The sequence below is a fragment of the Eurosta solidaginis genome, chromosome 2 (assembly GCF_040869045.1).
Source record: "Eurosta solidaginis isolate ZX-2024a chromosome 2, ASM4086904v1, whole genome shotgun sequence".
NCBI classification, from domain to species: Eukaryota; Metazoa; Arthropoda; class Insecta; order Diptera; family Tephritidae; genus Eurosta; species Eurosta solidaginis.
The window spans coordinates 25,370,713-25,381,024 of record NC_090320.1 but is presented as its reverse complement, the minus strand read 5'-3'; positions in this window follow the sequence as shown (position 1 = coordinate 25,381,024).

Sequence of the window (10,312 nt, the reverse complement as noted above, 5' to 3'; positions counted from 1 at the left end):
CAATTATTATAACATCAAATTGGAAAACACTAAAATTTTTGAAAATGTGTGTGGCACCGCCCCTTTTATGACTAAGCAATTTTCTATGTTTCGGGAGCCATAAATCGAACAAAAATTACCAGATCGTGATAAGATTGAGTACACATAATTTCATTATAGCAGAAAATATTTCTAGTAAAAATGGACGGGATCGGTTAAAGCCCACGGCAACTTAGATATAAAACCAATTTAAAAGGATCGTGGACTACAATAATAAGCTACAACTTAAAAAAAAATAGTTTTGAATCAATGATATTTCACTTATCAAGTTTTATTGTAAGAGGAAATGTGGAGACATTTTTTCTGCGCGCCTAATCATCTAACCACGTTTAACTAGCTTGTGTCAAGTAAGTAAATCCAATAAAACTTAAACTGTTTTCCAGTTGGTCCTTTCAGCGAAGTGAGCGCCACTCGCTTCTCCTGCTACCGTAGGCGGGTTCCGTTAAGAATACCTTCTTGGACGAAACACCCTTTAACATTCGCATGACATTGCTAAGCGGAACAGCAATGTTTATATTCGCTGGAATATGTGGACGTCTGCATCAAGCGCGCAACGGCTCATCATAATATCTTCATCGGTAGTCGTCGTTTCTAATGCGTAGATGTTCGTAAATCTTTGCAGGAACATTTCTCTCGCATACTTCCAGAGCAGCCTCAGCAGATGTTGTCAATGTCCATGATAAGTAGTAGCTTGTAAAAGCCAAATTCTTCGACTATTCGACTATAGGACCAAAGACTCCTTTCTCCCCTGTCCATTCTGCCGTTGAATCGGCAAGCATGAGGCAGTCGTCGTATCTATTTACTAGTGATTCATAAATAAGCTCATATCTACATCGGTCGCATCATCTATTGGTGCATTGGCACAATTAAATGTTGTATTGAAAAACGCCAATATAGTGCGGATCGCAACGAGACAATCGATTACAGCCGAAGATGAGAGTACTTGATAGCGAGGTTAATTTCGCGCCTTAAAACCGATACCGTGGCTTCGAATAGTGCTTCCCTCCCTATGAACTCTGATGTAGACGTCGCAAAACTCTGTTGTTGTGCTCTAGGAGCCACATATTCCCACGTATGTGACCACAAATTATAGTCCATAAAACGTTTGCTGTGGTTATCTCATCAGAGGTTTCTTACCTAGTTATTCATAAGTAGGAGTAGTATATTTTCGGGGCCCTAACCGCTAAGGTGTAAGTAAATAACATAACCGTGACAGTCGCCATAATCATAGCTGTTGTCATAAATAAATGCTACCAACCACAACCGTGGTAGAAACTGAGTTCGGTACCGTAGCTTCTTCTTCTTATATCAGTAATCATAATACTAACAGTATCTGTTTCTATAACCATAGCCAATGCCGTTATAACAATAAAAGTAATTAAGTGTATGTAAAAAACTGCCGTCGTCAGCCTAACCTCACGATGCACTAATGCACACGGGTCAAAGCAAATTTTAACCAGCGCCCAAGACTCGCTTACTTTGGTACAAATGGCTGATGTGAGTAGAAGAACCATAACCTTGCTGGAGTTGGACTCCGTTTTCAAACATTTTACAATATATTTCTCATGACACCTGGTTACATTGGAACTCCACATTCGAGTTAAACAGCTCTTCCGCATTTAGATATCAACCACAACTACCACCATGCTCCCGAGTGGCCTATGCAAATAAGCAAGCTGTATCTACTCCCCGTGGTATCAATTTTCCAGTCTTTCGTTAGACTTTCGCAGCCGAAGCTATCTAACGACGACAGTAACAATTGCCCTCAGCATTGTATTATCGTGACCGTAACAGTTATCCCAGCGACAACAAAAATTGCACTGAGGATGCCACAACGCCGAAACTGGGTTGTTTCCAAATCGGGGCCAACTGAAACGGTGACTGTGCATTGTCATCACATTCATTACTCAAATCATCTTCTCCTCCATCTTCTTTTACCATTCCTTTCCTCGCACATTTCCATACTTCCGAGTGGCCTATGCCAAATGAGAAGAAACGCAGCAAGCTCCGTGGGCGTTTCAGCTTCCCGTGGTATCAATTTCAAAGTCTTTCGTCAGACTTTCGCAGCCGAAGCTGTCTAACGGCGACAATAACCATTGCCCTTAGCGTTATATTAGCGTAGCCGTAACAGTCATCCCAGCGACAACAAAAATTACACTGAGGATGGCACAACGCCGAAAATGGTTTGTCTCCAAACCTGGGCTAACTGAAACGGTGACTGTACATTGTCATCACATTCATCATTCACATAAAACTTTTTTATCATTCCTTTTCTCTTACATTTCTTTTTCGTTTTACGCGTTCTTTCCTATTACCACGAAACTCATTGTGACGAATATTAGCATCACTAAGCTTCTACTAAATAACAATAAAACAGCCACTCTTATGTAGAAGGCGACGAAGAGATATCTCACACACACAAATATGTAGTCATCAGCCGAAGTAGTTAATCATACATACACACGCATATGGTTATCGGAGAGGCGTGGACTACAGATATACATGTATATAGCTGGTAACTAACCACGCATGACATACTACTGTTCGCGAAATTACTGGACCTTAGGAAAAATGGGTGAACAAGGAAACCGAGAGTATAAAAGCAGCGCAAGCTGAGTAATAACTAATCAGTTTGATTTAAACACGCTATTAGTTGCGAAGTGAAAATATTGGAGTTATTTATTCGACAGTTCAGCGATACGAACGTTAGCAGAAGATGCAATAATAACCAGGATTTTCCCAAAATTCGTTACATTATTTTCCAACCACCCTAATGTACCTACCATATATAATAATCTGGCCTGGTGTTATCTTAACTACTCTTTGGCTATATTAGCTTATCGCTATCATTCTCTCATCTTCTGTCAATATTTTATTGTATTTGTAGCTCAATTTAACGTTTTTTTTTTGCGAATTTAATGGGATTACCAAACTTTACGTCACATATTTCCTTGATTAACCCAATGAACTGAATAAATAATATATCCATACATTTGACAAGCATATCTACAGTACAAAGTTCCAAACAAATCCCCATTTCTTTATGGATACTGGTTTTACTACGTCATTTACATATGTAGCTATTACGTAGAAATATTGTAATAATTCCTGGTCGTTTTGGCAAAGATTAGATTAGATTAGATTATTTATTTATTACGGCCAGAAGCCTAATTCGTAAATTTGAAAATATTACAGTTTTTTATCTTATAGCTAAGGTTTTACAATATTCATATAATTTTGTTTTAAATACTGTTATTTGGTTGCAACTTTTTATATCCATAGGCAGATCATTGTAACTTTTCAGACCCTTGTAGAAAATGTTCTGTTGATCAATTTCAGTTCTAAAAAACGGCAATTTGAAATTATATTTGCTCCTCGTATTTATGTTGTGAGTTTGCTCAACTAATGCTATATTTTTATTTAAATACTCAGGTACATTTCCATGTTTGATATTAAATATGAATTTCATGGAGTGGAAAAAAATCTTTTGTTTCACACTTAACCAGTCTAAAGTCTTCAATATGTCAGCCGTTCGTGTATCTCTAGGTTTCTGAAGAATAAATCTCATGCATCTATTTTGAAGCTTTTGGAGCTTATCTACTTCTTTATCCGAATGGACGGGCAGTACACGAAGTGCGGTTCTATAACTGATTTATATAAGATTATTTTGTACTTTTTCTAAAAAGGCGTGCTCTCACTTTTCACCCTGAAAGTCGATTCATTTGATCAGCGCTCGCTCAGGTAGAGAAACCACAAAGTATTTATTTAGGTAGCAAACAGATCGTCATGAATTTGCGAACACCTATGTGGTATGACTCTCATTGGTATTACCAATGGTAGTTCTCTCGTTGGTATGTATGTATATATGTATGTATGTTTATATTTGCATTGTATATATGTACGTAATTAAATATGTAGTAGTGGACTTGATCTTTATGAGGCGTTTATAAGAGGGAGTTAAAATAAGATTAAAACTTGTTCACTAATTTCTAAGAAACTAGTTTTATTACTTTTAACAATAAGTAGGGTAGCGGGGGGAGGCGTTTTCTTTCGCCTAGAGCTTAGCCAGATTTTTCCGGGTTTATCTGTTAAACAACTGACAGGATTATATTGTAACAAATTTAGGGAATTCCGATTTTTATGCACCTTCTGCTAACGTTCGAATAAATCACTCCAATATTCAGTATTGCAAGCTTGTCTTTATTTAGATTACTTTGGGAGTAGTACTTCACAATTATACTTCACAACCAATACCGTGTTTAAATCAAAACTGATTTGTTATTACTCAGCTTGCGCTGCTTTTATACTCTCAGTTTCCTCGTTTACCCATTTCTCCTAAGGTCTAGTAACTTCGCGAACTTCATGCTTGGTTACCAGCTATATACATGTATATTTGTAGCCATATGCATGAGAAACTAATTCAGCTGATGACTATATATTTGTATGTGTGAGATATCTTTTCTTCGCCTTCTACATAAGAGTGGCTGCTTTATTGTTGTTGTGCATTTATTTAGTAGCGGCTTAGTGATGCTAATATTCGCCACGTTGCCATCCACCTAAGTCTGATCGTTCCGATCAGACAAATCTCTCGATCTAAACGCTGCTAGCCTCTCCAAATGAACCGCCCTTCTATTTCGTGGTTTCCCAATTGTTTGTATGCGGTATATGGCGTCACTGATCCTCTTCACAACTTTGTACGGGCCTTCCCAGCTACATTGAAATTTTGATGGAACACCTTTCCACCGGTGAGGGTTGCATAACAGTGCCAAATCTTTCTCCAAGAAACCTTCCGAATTGTTGTTTTCGTCATACCTGTATTTTATCTACTCATTATCCTAGTTCGTCGCTTCACACTCTGTTCTTTGGCCACTGGACTACTTCGTAGTGCTTGAGCTTGACAGATTGACTTTGTATAATCAGTATCGTTTTGACGTTGCACAATAGTATTGCCCCTGGCGTGAAACCACCCTTGCATTCTTTCTTGGAAATTCTTTCCTTCGTTTTAGTGCGTCCATTAGGGTTTGTCAATGCCAGTGTTTTTCTCGCAGGTACCTTCGGTTTTGATTTGTTTGGCCCATTCGCTCCACCAATCTTTGCCTGATCTACTGCCTTTGACTTTCGTGGTCTTTGTCGAGTCTCCTCCACCAGCACTCGTTTACTGCTGACCCCTTTCTCCAAACTGAAGTTTAGTGGTACATCCTTGTTCTTATATTGCATAATCCTTCTCTGCATATCGATCTTGATGCCATGGTCAACTAAGAAGTCCACTCCCAATATGACTTCATCAACCATCTCAGCCACAACGAATTTGTGTAGAACCATGACCTTCCCAATTAAGACTTCACATACCACTTCTCCCTGGACTTGGTGACTGTACGCAATCTTGCTCCAGTATAGCCATATGCGTGAGAAACTACTTCGGCTGATGACTACATATTTGTATGTGTGAGCTATCTCTTCGTCGCCTTCTACATAAGAGTGGCTGCTTTATTGTTGTTGTGCATTTATTTAGTAGCGGCTTAGTGATGCTAATATTCGCCACGTTGCCATCCACCTAAGTCTGATCGTTCCGATCAGACAAATCTCTCGATCTAAACGCTGCTAGCCTCTCCAAATGAACCGCCCTTCTATTTCGTGGTTTCCCAATTGTTTGTATGCGGTATATGGCGTCACTGATCCTCTTCACAACTTTGTACGGGCCTTCCCAGCTACATTGAAATTTTGATGGAACACCTTTCCACCGGTGAGGGTTGCATAACAGTGCCAAATCTTTCTCCAAGAAACCTTCCGAATTCTTGTTTTCGTCATACCTGTATTTCATCTACTCATTATCCTAGTTCGTCGCTTCACACTCTGTTCTTTGGCCACTGGACTACTTCGTAGTGCTTGAGCTTGACAGATTGACTTTGTATAATCAGTATCGTTTTGACGTTGCACAATAGTATTGCCCCTGGCTTGAAACCACCCTTGCATTCTTTCTGGGAAATTCTTTCCTTCGTTTTAGTGCGTCCATTAGGGTTTGTCAATGCCAGTGTTTTTCTCGCAGGTACCTTCGGTTTTGATTTGTTTGGCCCATTCGCTCCACCAATCTTTGCCTGATCTACTGCCTTTGACTTTCGTGGTCTTTGTCGAGTCTCCTCCACCAGCACTCGTTTACTGCTGACCCCTTTCTCCAAACTGAAGTTTAGTGGTACATCCTTGTTCTTATATTGCATAATCCTTCTCTGCATATCGATCTTGATGCCATGGTCAACTAAGAAGTCCACTCCCAATATGACTTCATCAACCATCTCAGCCACAACGAATTTGTGTAGAACCATGACCTTCCCAATTAAGACTCAATTAAGACGTCACTTCTCCCTGGACTTGGTGACTGTACGCAATCTTGCTCCAGTATAGCCATATGCGTGAGAAACTACTTCGGCTGATGACTACATATTTGTATGTGTGAGCTATCTCTTCGTCGCCTTCTACATAAGAGGGGCTGCTTTAGTGTTGTTGTACATTTATTTAGTAGCAGCTTAGTGATGCTAATATTCGTCACAATATAATATGCACAATACATATGCCTTGTGGACTGGCTGTGTGCGCTATCTCCCTTGATCGGGAAGGTACCGCTGTTTCTTTCTGATAGGGTTAAATAACTAGAGTTTATTTTTGATATGCCTAGGAGGGTACCTGAAGCGCTATAACAACACCTTCCTTTGGCATTAAATGCTCAATATACATCTTATTGTTATTGCGAGAAAGGCGGCTGCGACTCCGTCGCTATCATTCTTATCAACTTTGACTTCAGTTTTTTCCTAGAGGAAAGGAAAATTAGTCTCATCGTTACTGATTCAGAGATGAGTACAAGCTAGAATGGAAGTCTGATGAGGGGGTTTTCTGTCAGCAACTTCATGTTCGCCATAACTTCAAGCATCCCAGTCAACGTAGCGTCTTCCAAACGGAAGTTGCTATGCACCGATACGAGCGTTTAAATGAGCTCAGGATAGGGTTGGTTAAGGGCTAGTTAAACTTCCTTAACCCTAACGCCATAGTCGTAACCATAACCATATCCATAACCATCTCCAATGTGATCGATTAATGGTGCCTTATCCTGAAAATCGTGAAAATTAATAAAAATGTAGAAAACGCAAAAAATTACAAACATATTCCACAAAAAATAAGTCTCTTAGTCATAACGTATCCAAAAAAATGAATAAAATCTACAAGAAGTTATTAAATTCTCCAACTCAAATATTTTTAGGTTATGGATATGGCGAGAAACCAAAAACCAATTAGTTCCATAGCCAACTATGGTTGTGGCTAGGGCGTTATGGTATGGCACCATTAATCGATTACATTGATTTCCATAAGGTATGTTCGATCAGCTGATTTATCTGCTTATGGTTTTATGGTTATAAATCACCATTAATTGGCTCCTTAAACTGGCCGGTTTGGTAGACCATACATGTACTTAATGTGTCCAGAAATCAAACTGAAAACTACTATGAAAAACTCCATCCTTTTGGCAAATACTAGAAGCTTTCTAAAATCTTTGCTACTTACTGCTTATAGATCTGATATCTGTGCCACTTCTTTTAGCTGTAGTCTTAGGTAGGCGAGGGCAGACACGAGGACAAAACGTGCTCGATCGTTTCCTTCTCCCACCCGCATTTACTATATTTGCCACCACTGACCTGAGTACCCATAATAAGCCTACAGTTCTCTCTCTAATGCCAAGAATAACATTATTATAATTTTATAACATCCAAACCTGATCATCGGCAATGCCTAAAGAAACCCCTAAGTACTCCTATTATTCCAAGACTTCATTTTTATGACTACCCTCTGTAATGCCGTGTCTACCTTCTCGCCTTTAGTGTACACATGTCGTACTGTGGAGAGCAGCTTTACAACTAAACTGCACTTTTTATACACGTCTATTAGCCCTACCTTTGATAAGAAAACGACACGAGTAGCTCTCCATGAGTTCATGATCGCTCTACTCGAAATTTTGAGCATGGCAGGGAATATACCATCTGGGCCGATATGGGTGATTTATACCTACTTAGATAAAGCCTTCGCCGCCCATTCTATCTTGATATCAGTCACCAAGCCCGGTATTTCCCGCTCCGTTATCGTGGTGTAAGTGCTGTCAGATGGGAAATGTGTGTCGAGAAGCAACCCAAGAAATGTTTCATTTCAATTCCCCGTTCTATTTATTTAATAGTACCTGAACTATATTTTCGCCTGTTCAAGCTTTCCACACCAGCGCTATTTCACTGGAGCATTTGATGTCCGCACATGATGTCCTTGATACTCCCTTCGCTCTGTATAACAGTATCCTAGGCAACTATTAAGTGGATCTCTTAGCTCCCATGAGCTTGGAAAATTCATTGGGCGGCTCTTGCAAAGTATGTACATAAATCCTTCTAGACGTAAATTAATAGGAAACGGTCTGCGGAAACTATTGAGTTCACCGGGGCTTATCGAATAATGGTTATTTGAGATCTATCAGGTCACTTTCTAAAGAGCTTTCTTCCCGTATGTCTTCATATACAGGAAGAGCACTGTGTCCTCGCATTCCATCATACTCTGAGTATTAGCCAGTAATTGTGGGCGTTGACCTGCCTGTTCTATAGATGTTGGTATTCAGTGGCATATTCTTGGGAGTGTACGAATTAAACCCATATTCTATTATCTTTTCCATGGCTTTTAGGGCGAATAAAATTGGACTAATTGGTCTGAAGGATCTTGTTGAGAATCTGTCCGTTTTCCCTATTTGGAGTATATACGCTAGTTCCAAGCTGGCCGTCACGATTCTATTCAGATGTGGAATAGATCGATGCGGCCGTCGTGGTGTGGTGGTGGCGTGCTCCGCTTACTACGCCGAAGATCTTGGGTTCAACTCCCGGGCAAAGCAACATAAAAAATTTAGAAACAAGTTTTTTTCAATTAGAACAAAGTTTTTCCAGAGAATTTATACACATGTATATGTGTATAAATTCTCTAGTTTTTCTTAGCGTGGTCGCCCCTCGGTAGTGATTTGGCAAATACCCCCCAGTACATTTCTGTCATCAAAAGCTTTTCAGTGAAAACATATCTTATTTAAGTCAACGAAGACTGCAATGTTGTTGTTGTTGTATTAACGACAAAAAACACTCCCCGAAGGCTTTGCGGAGTGTTATCGATGTTGATGGTCATTTGCCGGATATAGATCCGGTACGTGCCGGTAACAAAGCGCCATTAAGGTACCAGCCCGACCATCTCGGGAACGATTTAAATGACCAAATTAAACTTTCTAATCCATTCCGCCCCCACCCCCCAGCTTGGAATCCACAATCTTTTCTTTAGTTTTAAGGGTCAGTTAATGGTGACTTAACCATAACCAGCAGATAAAACAGCTGATAGAACCAACCTTATGGAAATCAATGTAACCGATTAATGGTGCCATCCCATAACTCTAACGCCATAACCATACCATAGCTAACTAATTGGTTTTAGTTTCTCGCCATATCCATAACCTAAAAATATTTGAGTTGGTGAATTTAATAACTATTTGTAGATTTTATTCATTATTTTGGACACGTTCTGATTAAGAGAGTTATTTTTTGTAGAATATGTTTGTAATTTTTTGCGTTTTCTTCATGTTTATGAAAATTTCAGGATTTTTAGGTTAAGGCACCATTAATCGATCACATTGGAGATGGTTATGGATATGGTTACGACTATGGCGTTAGCGTTAAAGGGCGAATTAATGGTGACTTATAACCATAAAGCCATAACCAGATAAATCAGCTGATCGAACCTACCTTAGGGAAAGGAATGTAATCGATTAATGGTGCCATACCATAACGCTAACGCCATAGCCAATCAATTGGCTTTTGGTTTCTCGCCATATTCCTAACCTAAAAATATTTGAGTTGGTGAATTTGATAACTTTTTTTTAGATTTTCTTCATTGTTTTGGATACGTTATGACTAAGATACTTATTTTTTGTGGAATATGTTTGTAATTTTTTGCGTTTTCATCATTTTTATGAAATTTTCACGATTTTTAGGTTAAGGCACCATTAATCGATCACAGTGAGATGGTTATGGATATGGGTATGGTTACGACTATGGCGTTAGGGTTAAGGAAGTTTAATTTGGCTTTTAGGAAGTTTAATTATTGGTTTTTGGTTTATCGCCATATCCATAACATAAAAATATTTGAGTTCGAGAATTTATTAACTTTTTGTAGATTTTATTTATTGGTTTGGATACATTTTGACTAAGAGTTTTTTTTG